Here is a 16,130-nt window from a genome sequence, read left to right on the forward strand (position 1 = left end):
CCCCAGGACTCCAGATACTAGGTCTATTGCCTACTGTTGTGATGGGTTGTAGACCTACCCTTTGGATGGAGGCCAGGTCTACTAATACCACCAAACCCCAAATATTTACCCAACATGGATTCTGAAAACAAAGTCTATAGTCCCCAAATTTTGGGAAAACAATAATCATGTATTTTCTGAAATAATGAAAAGAAATTAAAATGAAATTTGGGGAAATGCACAATCCTAGTGATGGATAAAACTCCACTCCACCGAAATTTATATTTGAGTCACTAATTATGTGTTTCCTCTGTAAACAAGATGGCTTTTCTTCAAGAGTTCTTTGACTTGCAAGGTCACCACAGATCAGGTGATGCACAGCCACCACTCAACCTCTGAAGTAGACCCTGACCTCTTTGGAACTTGATTACCTTTGGGACCTGCTTGTGAGATTGTTTTTTGGGGGACTGCAGATGGAACCAGGTCATTGTTCAGTAAATTAAGGAGTCATTTACAGAACCTCAGGTCAACTTCAGCTATCAGAAAGGAAGGAGAGACTAATGAGTTAAAGTAATCAAGTTTCAAGAATGCACTAACAATGACTAGCTGCTTGATTTGATGAATACGAGCCAGGCCCGCAAGTGCAAAAGCAGGACAGCTGTTCAAAATGGTCTCATTATCAACTATGAATAATTTCAGGTTAAGGATGCCCAAGCCCATAATAAAGAACAAGCAGAGAAAATTTGTATTTCCAAAAAAGCAAAAACACATCCCCCCCCCATGCACTTTATCATCATGGCTACATGCAAACCGAACATAGCACAAATAAAGACATTTAATGTGTAACTAACACGTGTCTTGTTCTGCCATTTCCAAAAGGAGTCTGAAATTCATGCTAGCTCAACAGAATAAATAATATTCTGATACTGAAATGTAAGCCAGGTTGTTTTCGCAAATTAACATTTTGGGACCCATGGCTGGATGCTTGATACCAGAGAGTGAAAGTTTAATAAAATGTTTGCAAGCGGTTGCAAAAGTATATTTAAACCTCAATATAAGACTACAATTAACATTTACCAGGACCAAATTTTCATTTCTTTGATTCATAGGGAATACAGTGAGCAACTTATAAATATGTAAAATATCACCAAAAGAAGAAATACTGGATCGTTATCAGCTTGGCTTTAGCCTAGCTGAGCTGATAACTCCCATACATAAATGAACATGCATACAAACTAAAAGTGTTTCTCTATGGTGCTATTTTTCCACAAAGGCAGGCAGTTAGATGTTTCAGAGATTTTTAATATTACAGAATAGTAATAAAGCAGCTATTGATGGAACATATAAAACTGTGTATTGCCTCTACTTTTTCAGGAATGTGTTCCAATTGTGTTTCATTATTCTGATAATTTAATTAGCTTTTTTCTAACCTGATAGCAAGGACTCATATAAAAATTAATGATAAACTCCAAAAGCATTACATATAAGCCATCAGTGTCAATTCAGCATAATGGCTAAGCAATTAAATTGTGAACTAGGTTTTATGTCCCCTCTCTTCCATAGGTAGCCTTACACCAGCCACGCCCCCTCTCCCTTTATGGGATTGCTTTAAGAATTATGGTAATAATCTATGTGAAGTAATTTGATCATTCTAATTTGCTATATAAGAAATAAACAGCACAGTCCTCATTAGAGTTATATCCTTCCAAATCCACTGAGGTCAATAGGCTTAGAAGGGGATAAACTTTGTTTAGGATTGCACTGTAAATGACCTCCCCTCCCTACTTTATTATTATTGATCTGGATCCAAAGCAGCTCTTGTACTACTGGATAGTACTACTCTGGTTACAATTAGAGATGGGCACGAACCTAAATACAGACCCAAAAACCCCATGAACCAGCCCAGTTTGGGGTTCATGAACCAGGGTTCGTGGAAGCTCGTTTCCACAAACTTCCATGAACTGGACTACTGGTTCGTTTGGTTCATATTAAAGGGCCAGTTTAAATGGCCATTTCCCCAGGAGAAATGGCCATTTAAACTTTTCCTGCCACTGGCAAGTGGCAGGGCCCTTTAAACTATCAGCTGGCAGGCGGCGGGGAGATCCCCCCCTCGCTGACTGCCAGCTGATAGTTTAAAGGGACCTGCCACTTGCAAGCGGCAGGGCCCTTTAAACCCCACGAACCACATGGTTCGTTTTTTTTTCTGGTTCGTGCCCATGTCTAGTTACAATATGGTTACAATCTCTGCAGATTTCCTTTAGCCCTTAAAACTGCATCCCACACTGTTCCTAAGGATTCCCAACACTCAGCAGGAACAATTTTTCGGGTAGTATGGGAGAATGGAAAAGGTGGGAAGAGGTGGAAAAGATCTGTTCTTTGGATCCAACTGAAAGCAACATCAACAACAGCATGTAATTACAGTATTCTGTCTGTGGTTCTCTCTCTTATCTTTTTGCTGCATTTTTTTTTCACTGAATATTTCAATAAATAAACATAAAAAAGAAAACAACTACTTTCCTCCTTCCCATGGAATACCACCCTAACTGGCCACTCCAAATGACAAGGACTTAAAAAGTTTCCTCCCCAAACAGGAAGAATGTCTATGGTGAAGTTTTCACACCTGAACTTAGAACCCAAGGCCCGTTTTAATGGCTTCACAGATTCTCACTGGAGTTAATGAGTCATCAAGTTGTGAGCAACGCTTGCGATTGGTGATGTCTTCTCAGGTATCCATACCTGACAAAGTGCTTGCATGAGCATTTAAGAATTCCTTTTAAAGCTTAGGCATGTTTACTTGTTACCTTTGCCTGCCTCTCCCCAATCAAATTTTAGATTGTAAGTTCCTCAGGGAGAGACCTGCCTTTGTGCTTGTTACTCTCTGAAGTGCCATGCTAATGGCACCATATAAATAAATCATTCATGATTCTACGAAGCAAGAGAAAGCTATACAACTAGAATAACTGACAGCAAACTTGCAAGGAATTAATAAGTTATTATCATGTTGTCAGATGCAGAATTTGGGAGTGCAGTCATGAGTGACACCTCTAATAGCCAACCAAGAAGGTATGCGCTCTCTCTCTCTCTCTCTCTCTCTCTCACAGAACTTTATTATACATCTTCCCAAAGTGTATGTATGTAAAGTAACATATTATGAGAAAGCCACCCAGCATAACTTACTCGTCCATGCAGGAGAAGACTTTAACAATATTTATTGCTTATTACTTTTATGGCACCTTTCAGAAACTGAAGTATCATAGAACTCTTAACTTTTCTTAAAAGAAATCCTATAAAGTAGATTAGACTGAGAAATAATTCCATGAGGACAGAAACTGAAGTCCAAAGCAAATATTGTGCTTTGTATCTAATCATTTTGCAGACTGGAACTTTCCTGGTTCCTCTTCTTGCTGCAGCCCACTAAGCCCCCTGAATTTTGTTCATGGAAATTTTGTTCAGCAGCCTCTCAACAACTGAGCATAGGAGAAGTCTACAATGAGAATGGGGAACTAGCAGAAATTTCTGGCTCATATTCCATATTGTTATTTTGGGGGGACATGTGTGGTTAGATATATGCCAATGGACCTAGCAGGCGTTTGGTACAAATAATAATATAATAGGCATTAAGGGTTGCCAGCCCAGCACTAGGACCCAGCAGGAGCTTTGGGGAGAAGCATGCACATAGGCAGCATATCAATGTGATGACATCACTTCTAGCGTAAACCCAGAAATGCTGTCAGTGTGTGTGATACTCTGGGATCCCCCTAAAAACTATATGGTAAAACCATAGTTTTGGGGGAATCCTAGAGTGTTTGCATTAATGAAATGATAACACTTCCAGGTATGTACAGGAAGTGATGTCGTATCAGTACAACACGTATTCTGCCCCCATTTTTCCACCACTGGAACCAGGGCTGCAAAGTCGCTTGGAGACATGGCAGCCCCATAGGGGCTTCCACCATACTTTTTCTTTGCCATTTCATGACCATATAAAAGCTTTTTAAAAAAGCTATAACTTATGCACATTTGACATCACTGCTGGAAGCCAATACCATGTTGCTCTGGAGCAAGAGATCTTGACGTGCTTCTTCAGGGGTCATTGCACATCAACCTGACTGCTTTCTTCGATGGTGCAGCAAGTGTGAGCATCCTTATTTGGTAACTACAGAGTTCTAAAGTATCCAATGGTATATGTTTCACCCCACATTCATCTGAAGATATACACAGAGCCTGCATGTATACATATGTAGAAATCTCTCTGTGTGGTTGCAAATGTGTGGTTTCCTAGTTGGGTAAAGAGTGCCCTATGCAGGCTCTAGAAGAATCTTCAAATGAAAGTGCATAGATTGTGGGTGGAGCCTATTGCTGCAATCACGCTCCATCCCACATGTGGCTTAGAATGTGTGTAAAGATATAGTATAATACTATAAAATAAAGACAGAGAATGATATGCTTGTAACATCTATTTAAGTCTACTGAGTGGCATGCTGCTTCTTCAGGGCATGACACTACTTTTTAGCTCACGATGCAAAGCACAGGGAATTGTGTTTCTCAGTTTTTGTGATGTACTATTTCAAATAATAAAATCTACTTTTGCAGAATTCTTGAGGGAGAGAAAGAAAAAATGTCAACTCCTTTCCGACACTGAATTTAAAAAACCATAATTTGTTTTGAATTATTGAGAAAGAAAGCCCTCTAATTAGGCATAGCTTTGGGCTGAGAGTGATAAAAGCCGTTGTCTCTTACATTGCTTAACTCGTTGCCTTAAAGTAGCTTTCCTGCATGAATAGTTGACTTGCACTTAGCGATTCAACAGCAAAGGCTTTGTTTAGCTGACACCTAGTTAGTCTTCGATTTATGTTTACAGCTCTATGACTATTGAAAAATGACCATAATACAAATCCAAAAAAGTTTACTTGTCTTAGTCTTCATGGCAATGCATGGTTGTTTTATAAATCATTTGTATTTTTTGAAGTTAATCAAACACTTACTTATAACAGAAATCAAGTGGCACCTTTACGACTAGAAAGGAATCTGTGTAATGCCTTTTATTATGTGTGTAAAGTGCTGTCAAGTGGCAGCTAACTTACGGCTACTCCATAGGGTTTTCAAGGCGTGAGATGAACAGAGGTGGTTTGACATTGCCTGCCTCTGCATAGCAACCCTAGACTTCCTTGGTGGTCTTCCATCCAAGTACTAACCAGGGTGGACCCTGTTTGCCCCCCCCCAGTTGAAATGAAAGGCGGACACAAAGCTTGGGATTAAAATTGGGCCACATTATTGATTACAACATAACTTGTCACTACGGCAAAGGATCTAGCTAACTAGCGGTACAGGTCAAGCGCTGGGGTCACCTTGGACCTCCACCTTGACCTGTCTGGGTGAGCCCCCACTGCCCCAGGGGTGAGCCATCTGATTAATGGCTGTACCCGGTGGCCAGGCAAATGGTTCCCCCTCCAAGTCTGCAGCACCTCGCCGTACAGCAGGAGGGCCTTACTTATACAGGGGAGCCATGTGGCAATCTGCCCTCGCCACTGGCTACCGTACAGCCCACCAGCTGCTCCAGACAGACCCCAATTCCTCACCAATGAGGATGTGCCAAGGGGGTCACCGGCCCGCTCATTTTGCCATCCTAACCTGCCAGTGGCCGAACTATGTACAGCTCCACCAACCAATTACACAAAACAAATCCCACAGTGCAAGGTAGGCAAAAAACCCTTCTCCTCTTTCATGCCAACTGGGAAAAGAGAAAAAATTCCTATCTGACCCTGACAAACAGCGACCGGATAAGCCTGCACTGTAATAGGGAGGGTGGGTGGGCCGAGCAACCCAGCGTCCTGCTGCCAAGAGGAGGAGGCAGAGCTGGTTTATAAGCCCTTAGCTCTGCCCTCCCTGAACATCCGTATGCTGGGGAGACGGGAACTGCCTTCCCTTTATCCGCGGTGGCAAAAGTGGCCCCCACCCTAGCCGCTGCGCTTTCAGGTGGGAAGGGGCCAACTTGGGCCAGCCTGGGACATTCAGATCAGCGTAATACCTTTTATTAAAACCAGCCAAACAGATACAAAACATTTTGAAGCTGGATGTTACAAAATTTAAAAATATGGAAGAGTAGAAGGCGTATTTCCCAAAGGTCCTTCCACTGCATCCTCCGGGGGATGTAAGAAGACAATTAGCTTAACTTTACTGCTGAGGTGCTGAGTTACAGAGTTGTATTCAGCCCATGCCCATGTCCTAGCACTGAAATACAGAAAAACTATCCAAGTCCCTCTAAAATTGTTGTTAGTCTTTAAGACTAATCAAGTTTATTTCAGCATAAGCTTTAGTGAAATTCGGCCTCATTTCTTCAGATGCATAATATGAAACGAAAATTTCGCCCTTGCATTTATAACCACAATCACAGGGCAAAGGAGAGAGAGGGGAAGAGTAGTGGCATCTAAAGTTCTGTAGTAAATCATTACAAATGCCATGTGTAAGGGACTGGAACTGACAAGGATTGTTACACTTTATTAACGACCAAGAGAGATCACAAGTTCCAGACTCTCACGAATCACAAGCCTACAAAGAAGTCCCTTCCAGGAAGGTTCAGTTTGAAGCTTAAGATAGAGAATACAGTATGATACAACACAGCAGTATGATTACAACATGAGAAGAAGAACCCATTAATATCTCTGAAGGGTGTGTTATTGCTTGCTGAATTGTTACCAACTATAGTGAGTTAGGAAATCCAAGTGTCTGTTTTGACCTGGATGTGATGGGGCATTTAATCTTCTGATGAGTTCCAATTCAAATTTTTCCCATTGAATTCTTCCTTTGAAGGTTTTTTTTTTGGCGGAACCCTGACTTTAAGATCTCCAATAGGGTGTCTAGGAAGATGAACGTGTCCCCTCCCACTGGTTTCTGAATATTCCATTTTTTAATGATAGAGTTGTATCCATTTATTTTGTAAGATATTTATTTTATTAATTTAAAACATTTTTATCCCACTGTTCCATCCAATTAGGGCTCTCAAGGAGGCAAACAGTTGAAAACATTAAAAACCCAACTTTTAAAACAATATAAATATACCTGTTTGTCCAATGTAGACAGTGGAAGGGTACTGTTGGCACATGATGGCATATATTAAATTGGATGACGTGCAAGAGGATGAGCCCAAGATGGTATAGATGGGTCCCGGGACAGTATTGCCTGAGTGTATATGGGGACAAAAGGAAGAAGTCATGACTACAACTTGAATGGAATCAGGTTCATGATAGCTTCCTATTAATCATATGTATGTCCTATGATGAATGTGGCCTGAACATGGGGCAATAAAGGTATGGCCGATGGGCCACAGCTGATCTACTGAGGGGTACCTTCAGAACACTTTTGGGAAGGTGGAATTCTTAAGACAAAGAAGTGAAAAAAATGGTCACAACAGTGGAGGAAAGGAAATGATGTTGTATGCCACTATGGTCCTTATTTGGGTGGGGAGAGTTTAAATAAATAAATGTGACTGTATTGGTGCTCTGTCCTGACCTGGTTGGCCCAGGCAAGCTCAATCTCATCAGATCTCAGAAACTAAGCAGGGGCAGCTATGGTTTGTTTTTGGATGGGAGACCACCAATGAAGGGCAGGGTTGTTACTCAGAAGCAGACAAACCACCTCAGTTTGTCTCTTCCCCTATGGGGTTATCATAAGTTGGCTGCACTTGAGAACACTTCACAGTCATTATTACTCTAGACCTATTCATGAAAATGATTAGGTAAGTGAAAGCAGGCTTTGGAAAGGGCCAGAAATGAAGCTGGACAGGGCCAATAATACATATTTTTAGATGCTCTTTCACTGCACTGTATACACAATATCAAGCATATTCTTTGTCACTAAGCTGATATAAATGATGACAAGATCCCAACATACCTAAGACACCTTCTCCACTCTTATGTTTAATCATGGCCTCTGTTGCTATCTTTTCTTAATCATCTATCGTCATTGGACTTTAAAGATACACAGAGAGACCTCATTCTTGGTGGATGTGCCTCAGCTATGGAATGCTGTTTCCCTGGAAACCTACCAAAGTCTGAGGCCCAGTACTCACGGTATAATTGCTGCTCATCTGTGTTCTATTTTACAGTCACATAGACATGTAGAAACCATGGCTGTTTCCTCACATCCTTAAAATAGCGGCACACTCCTGGAACACTGGCGGCTTCTTCACACGATGTGCACTGAAAAAACACCCTACATCCATTTTAAACAAAAATCACGCAAAGAAGCCGCCAGTGTTCTGGGAGTGTTCCGCTATTTTAAGGATGTGAGGAAACAGCAGGGGAAAGAAAACCAGATGACCATTAGAAGCCAAACTGGTAATATTGTCACATGGCTCAATGGTTTGTGTCCCGGATAGGCCTGGTACTTTTTGGACCACTACCTGGATCAGATTTCCAGCTTTCATTTAAACAAACTTTGCATGATTAAATCCTGGCTGGTGAAAAAAAGCTTCCTCTAATCATTCCAGAACATTTGTGATAATTATCATATATAACAACTAGTAGACAATTCAACAATTAATGTGCTTAATTTGCATAATTAATACTTTTGCTTACCAAGCAAAGTAAGACATCTATATTTGGAAAATGGAAATATAGCAACCTGATAGAGGGAAGGTGTGCGAACACATTAGGATGCTGTCTCTTCTGTAACTCCTTCTCCTCCCATATAGATTTATGCTCCCACAGCAGCACTGGTCAGAGACATGGCAGCCCTAATATAAGTCTTGAATATTTCCTAGGAGCAGTGTAAGATTTATTTTTGAAATTTCAAAAGGCTTTGGCTGGCAAGGGAAAGGTTGAGACTAGGATATTTTTATCATCATATCGACTGATATGACTTTATCATACCTTTACTCACTGTTAGATTTAGGCTACTCTAGGTTGCTAATCAAATCTATTGCACAATTCCAGATATGAAAACATATTAAACAGGCAACAACCTTTTTGATGTTCAGTAACGAATATGGAGCTAAAATTTAGATCCCCGCTTATCTGAAATAAAATTTAAATTGACCTATCTCCCCCCCCCCTATCTGTTTGAAGTTATTTCTTTCTTCCATATTATTTCATAAAAATAAGACAACTGAAAATTTGGGGAAATTACCTAACTGCTATGAGGAACGGCTTGTGAGGCAACAGTGTAAAGGATAAAGCCATGTATTGTTTTAGAAGAATAACAGTCCTTAGGACATCTCATATGAGCATATATCCTTCTAGGAGAAATTTCATGGATGACTTGGAATTAAACCATTCAGCTGGGGGAAAGTATATACATATTATATCTATGTATATCTCATCTTAGTATTTTTAGAAGTTCAAGATAATCTGAATACAAGATTAATTATATTTTTTATGAAGGTCAGTTTTCATAAACAACATATATTGCATTCAGCACAAGTAATAACGCAAAAATAATTAAACAGTCGCTGCGGGGAGGTCACTCCTCTTGTTGCAAGTCCTGTGGCTTCCTGTCCAAAATTTTATTCTCATTAAAAACAAACAAAAAAACCAAAAGGCACCACATTACTCCTTGACATTCATTAAGCCAAAGTTAGGCAGATTTGATAAGGAACTCTCCAACCATTCTTTTCTGCTTTACTGCCCCATTTTATGAATAATGAGAAACTAATGGGTGTCACTCAGAGCAACAACTTCCTAAGCAGTTGTGCAGTCTATTGCGAAATGAGGCTTTAAAAAACATGGGACATTGCAGAAATAGAATAACCTCGTAGACCTGCATGTAAATCAACTTGGAGTGGAACATCTTTTAACTCTCTCTGTTCTTTTCAGACTATATACTTCTGTTCATAATATAACTTACTTCTTAAGCACTTAAAATTATACAACTTGGTTCTGAAGTCTGTTTTTGGAATGGATCTTTTCTGCTTCCTTATGACTTCTGTAGTTTCCAGCACAACCCGGAAAGATGTTCATGAAACCTTTGGGAACAGCGTAGAATGCAGTGTGATGGGGTGCAGTTCAGGGGGAAAACATATGGAAAGAGTAGACACCTTGCCTTGAGCAACTGGAATTGCCTTCTGCTCACAAATTGGCTAATTTTGGTCCAATCTATTAAAAATTAAACAGCTAAACAAACAGTGTATTGTAAGAGCATTTGTGTGTGTGTGTGGGGGGGGGGGTTACACTGTATTATCTTGCAATAGCTGCATTCCGTCCTGAGGAATACTCAAATATGGTATGAAATGTGACACTCCCCTCACCCACTAAGTTTAACCTTTTATTGTTATCTTACGCTCAAAACATCCTGCTACAGGTCTTTCCCCAACAATGTCTCTGAACTAAAGATGGACACGAACCAGAAAAAAGAACCATGTGAACGTGGTTTGTCACGTTTCATGAACCATGAACTTTCACTAACCTGCCCCAGTTCACAAACCAGTTTGTTTTTGGTTCGTGAAAACGTCACTTCCGGGCCAGCAAACCACCACTGTTGGGTCAGCAGAAGGTCTCTTCAGGGTCAGCATAAGGTCTGCAGAAAGCCCAACCCCCATTGCCTACGAAACTGATTGATTGGCACCAGGCTGTCTGCAGTGATGAACCAAAAAAATGAACCAAACAAATCGCCCTAAAGTTTGTGGTGGTTCATCAGAAATGGGCTCTGATGAACCGCTGCTTCACGAACTACGAACCAGCCTAGTTTATGATGAACTTTGGTTCGTATTTTGGTTCATGCCTATCTCTACTCTGAACAGAGGTTCCTTTCCTTTCAATGACCCCAAAGTTCACATTACACACTCTAAATCTTCCTGAGGGGAAAAAAATCTTTACCATTTTCTCTGTGTCAACTTTAATGGAAAAATGGCCAGCCACCTGGCAAAAAGGCTGGTGCTTGGTACACTGACTTTAATATGTTGCATGTTTCTAGTTGCATTGCCTGACTTGAGAATAAAGTCATGTGCAACTTTTGGTAGACTGCTCAGGGGCTGACCACTATGATTCTATATCTATTTTTGAAATTCAAGTTACTAATACAGGTCCACTTATAGAAGAAATCTAAGTTTCTTTTAGGAGAAAGAAAGGAATATGTATTATGCTGATATTTTTCTAGTGCCCTTCCTCATAAAAGGATGGCAGAACCTTCCAGAACATGATATTTGCATGGCACATACATGCTAATGGTTGCTAAATGAAGAAATTACTGGTCAGACACAGCTTGGATGCCATGACCGATACCCACTTGCTACCATATTACTTTAGTGCCACCAGTTAGGGAATGTCTCCAAACTTATTAACAGACAAATTCATTTAGGGCAAGACTAACAGTGCAATCCTATGCAGATGATCTAGGCCAGCCGACAGTCCAATGCTTCCATCGCTACTTGCTAGGGTGACAAGAGGAAAATGTTTGTGTGTGGGGACTGGTGAGTCAATGTCCTCTGGCAACATAACATTCCTTTTGGTGCAAACTCACAGAGTTTTGAGTGAATGCTAGAGTGCTGCTCCAATGTGTTGACATCACTTCTAGTTTGCGATGCAAGGGATGCTGTGACGTTGGGGGACACTGGACCAGTAGATCCTTGATCCCAAAATTCTCCTGCTGGTTGCCAGCCTCAGCCCCAATCCTATCCCATTAATTTCAATAGGCACAGATTGGAGTAATTCTGCATAGGATTGCATTGTAATTATTTTAAAAGCTACATTAAGCTTACCACCTTATGAATTTCATAAATCAATTATCTATTTGTTTTGTTTATACTCTGCCTATCTCCCATGATGGAACTCAGCCTGGCATACATAGGACTCCCACAATTCTTCCATTCAGGCCTTGACCTCTCCCAGACTTGCTTGACTTCAGCAAGATGGCTGAATCATGTACCTTCCATCCATGCTGAAGAACTCTGACTTATTGAAGAATATAAGGGGATAAGGGAGCAATTGTAAAGGTTGATGGATTTCTACTTTGAGAGTGTAGGGGTATGTGAAAGTAAAGATGAGGATTCAAATACGGTGCTCTAAAAATAGTTCCAAATTGGGTTTCTTTGCAGTACCATTTCTAAGTAGAATTATGCTCTTCTGCCCACGGACTTCACTGGACATAGAAGGGTATAACTCTGCTCGGGATGGCACTGCTAGTCCTTTCGCAGAAGGGCATAAAATGATTTGGCACTCACTAAGAGCCAAGCTACAAGTGATGCCTGACACAGGTTGGACACTTGTCAGTTTCCCTCAAGTTTTGATGGGAAATGTAGGCGTCCTGGTCTTGCAGCTTGGATTGCCGACTGCTGTCCAATGGACTTTTCAACTGTCACTTGTCCAGCATTCTGCCAAGCTGCCTACATTTCCCATCAAAACTTGAGGGAAGCTGGCAAGTGTCCAACCTGTGCCATTCGTCACTTGTATTTTGGCTCTAAGTTAATTCATACTATGGTATTCCCCATCGCTGTGTATAGACATGAAAGCTGAACAATTAAGAAAGCCGACAGGAAATAAGTTGATTCGTTTGAAATGTGGTGCTGGAGGATATTTTTATGGATACCACAGATGGCCAAAAAGACAAAGAAGTGGTTTCTACATCAAACCAAGCCTAGAGGCTAAAATAATGAAACTGAGGCTCTTGCATTTTGGTCACACCATGAGAAGACTCACTGAAAAAGATGATAATGCTAGGAAAGGAGGAAGGCAGTAGGAAAAGAAGCTTGACTCAATAAAGGAAGGCACAGGCTCCAGTTTGCAAGATCTGAGCAAGGCTGTAAATTTTGGAGGTCATGGCACATAAAACAAAAGTTTACCACCTTTCTAGCTTTAGTGGTTTCAGATATACAGAAAGCAATTCTGTGCAGAAGTCAGTGTGCGATCTACATGTATACAGTTACATGAAATGATTGTGTATGTATGTAACTGAATATACATGTGGTGCACACGTGGGGGGAAGCTGAAGCCAATCCAGCAGCTATTCTGGGCTGGGGGAAAAGAGTCCTGGAAGTTCAGTTTTGATACTGAGCTTTCAAGCAGGGCCTTTCTACCATGTTTCCAGGCAGTAAATGCATTTTCTTTTAAAAAAATCAGTACAAATGTTTCCTAGGAGCAGAATCCAAGGACAACAATCTGCATCTAGAAAAGGAGAATTACTGTGGAGCCAAAGGAACTGAACTAAATGTTGAAATCCCCTAACTATTCTCCTGATGACACTGATGGGAATGGATGATTCACTGAGTAAAAACCTAAGCAGAGTTACTCCAGTCTAAGCCCACTGAAATCAATGGGCTTAGACTGGAATTATTCTGTTTAGGATTTCACTGTGAGTTGCTGAAAGGGAGCAAGGCCTTCTATTTGTATTCGGAGATGCATCTCAAGATCTCTTTTATGTAGTTCAAAAACATTTGCATTTATTTTCTTATCCTTTAAACAAAAACAAAAACAAACCAGAAAAGAATACAAAAAATGTGAAATTCAAATTTGCAACCTCTTCGTTTTGAAAGGGATTTGATTTGATTTAGAAGGCGTGATCAAAGGCTCCTGACTTTTATTTAGTAAGTAAACAGACACACTTCATTTTCATACTGTATACATCACTCTTAACAGTTTGTGAAGTCAGGAGTGCAGAATATTTAATATAGCCTGTTTTGCATTAAGAAAATCAGGTGGAAAAGGGTGTGTGAGTGTATATATCTTCTACACAATACTCTAGAGGACGAAGCCAGGGTCCCTGTCGTTACACTGGGAATCATAAGTCATCAATCTCATGTGACCAAGAGATGAAAGTGCTGAAAAGATATAAAATAAAAAAGAAGTTACAACAATAACTTGAGTCTTCTTACCCATTCATATGTACTTTCTTCTTGTTGTGGGGATAATAATGACATACTTTGTAAACAGCTCTGAGTGGGCATTATGTTGTCCTGAAGGGCAGTATATAAATAGAATGTTGTTGTTGTTGTTGTTGTTATTATTATTATTATTATTATTATTTCTTCCACCAAGAACCCTCTTACAGCACTGGTTGTCATTACTTGGCCGTTTTCACACTGCTTACCAGCCACAGAACATTGTGCCAAGCTCCCAGAACGACAGCGTCTTCCTGGAGCGATTTCTCGCAAGAACTGCAATTCTCATCTGAAATTGTGCCAGGAAGATGGTGTCGTTCTGGGAGCTTGGCACAATGTTCCATGGCTGGTAAGCAGTGTAAAAACAGCCTTTGGGTCAGGAAATGCTGTCAGTGGCCCCCTGACTGGCAGCTATCCCGGGAAACTGGAGGCACTAGGGGGTCTACCCGGGACGAGCTTGATGGTCTGACTCTTTAATAGCCCCCTGTCTACCTAGTAGGTTTGCCAAATGAGTTTGGGGGAAATACTGGACCCTGGGGAGTATGGGAAGTAGAACTCACTCCAGGATTGATCTTCACACGTGCATGCTACTGGCCCTGGTGTGATAACATCATTTCTAGATGTTATCATGGTGCCATTCCCAGTGATCTTCCTCTCTACCCCAGCTGGCAGCCTAAGCTTTCCCCCCTTCCCTCTCCTTCCTCAGACTCGCCTCCTCCACCACACTGCCCTCAGGGCTGTCCCTGCCTGGCCAGGGTCCAGCCCGGCTGCCCCTTCATGCCAGGGTGGGATGGGGTGCAGAGGGGAATGGCGCCTCAGTACTTCCTGTGCTTTCTCTCCCCTCTGCTGTGGCCAAATGAAGATGCGTTGATGGGCTCTCCCTCTGCCATCGTGGCTCTTTCTGGGCTCTCCTTCAGCCACTGCCACTCCCTCCCCTTCCTTGCCTTTTCCTTCCTCCTCTTCTGCTCCTTCTGCTCCAGCCAGGTGTCTTGTATTTTCAAGACATTTCCCCTGGATAGTCCAAGTAAATACTGGACTGTCTGGGTGAAAACTAGACACCTACTAACCAGCTGCTTGCAGAAGCAGACAGGAATGAATCAGGACTTAGTGCCAGCAGGTGGTATGCAGCTATGAGGCCTCCTGTGTGGCTCTTGGGCCCTTTAACGCCTAGCATACTGATCAGCTGGCCGGAAGCAAACCTGACAGCTGTGAGATGTATTGGAAGTGCAGAGATTGGAGGAGTTATCTCAAGGCCTCCAGAAACAGGCTCCAGGCGATTTGTCCTTGTCCTGCCTCAGACGCTTACCTTCAAGGCACACCCTGGCAGAGGGCCTTTTAAAGTGGGAGGGAGTAAGTGTATGAAGATGTGCTACAGTTTTGCTCCTGAATCCTAAAAGACAAAGGTCAGAGGGGAGACGGAAGATAAGAGTGGCTACCTAACCCCTTCCCCTCTCAATTCTGAGTTAGTGGGGGCTCTATGGAGTAAAGTGGAAGGATGCAGCCTCAATTCCAACCCCCCCTATTTATTTAATACATGTTTATTCTACTCTTCCTCCAAGGAGCTCAGGTGGGTACATCACTCTCCCCTCCTTTTGTTTTATTCTCACAACAGTGATGGTTGGTGGCCTAGGCTCAGAGAGACTGAGGGCCAAACTACAAGTGACGCCTGACACAGGTTGGACACTTGTCAGCTTCCCTCAAGTTTTGATGGGAAATGTAGGCAACTTGGCAGAATGTTGGACAAGTGACAGTTGAAAAGTCCATTGGACAGCAGTCAGAGAGCCAAGCTGCAAGACCAGGATGCCTACATTTCCCATCAAAACTTGAGGGAAGCTGACAAGTGTCCAACCTGTGTCATTTGTCACTTGTAGCTTGGCCCTCTGCTACCATAAGTCTCAGGGAAGCCCAGCTGAATTCAGGACCAGTGTGGTAAATTGATTAGTGTTGAACTAGGACTATCTCACACAGATGGGTCAAAATCTTCATTTCACAATCCTCCCCCCTCTTATGCATCTAACGAAGTAACATCTATCTTATTTATTTATTATTTATTAATTAAACTTCTATCCATAAGTGGGCTCAGGGTGGGTTACAACAGTAGCAGTTCTTGCAAGAGCGGCTACTTCATTAAAATGGGTAGCCTTTTAAAGCAACACAAGACAACGTCTACCTTGCTGGGAGGATGAAATGGCTGTGGGAAAAACCTAGTATGCTGTCTGTCCTGAGCTCCCTGAAAGCAGGCCAGATAAAGATGTGATAGATGGGAAGATAATTCCAGCAAGTGATGCTAGTTTTGCACAGCTGTAGCATATTTGAGGGGTGTGTTGCGTAAATTGAATGCATT

At 41.6% G+C, this 16,130-nt stretch overlaps 1 protein-coding gene across 1 annotated transcript in view; it reads right to left on the reverse strand.

Moving 5' to 3' along the window:
- ZNF385B (zinc finger protein 385B) overlaps positions 1-16,130 on the reverse strand; it is a 223,200-nt gene that overhangs the window by 16,102 nt on the left and 190,968 nt on the right. The gene's annotated exons all lie outside the window — the stretch shown is intronic.

This window comes from Eublepharis macularius, chromosome 2 (assembly GCF_028583425.1).
Source record: "Eublepharis macularius isolate TG4126 chromosome 2, MPM_Emac_v1.0, whole genome shotgun sequence".
In the NCBI taxonomy this organism is placed as follows: domain Eukaryota; kingdom Metazoa; phylum Chordata; class Lepidosauria; order Squamata; family Eublepharidae; genus Eublepharis; species Eublepharis macularius.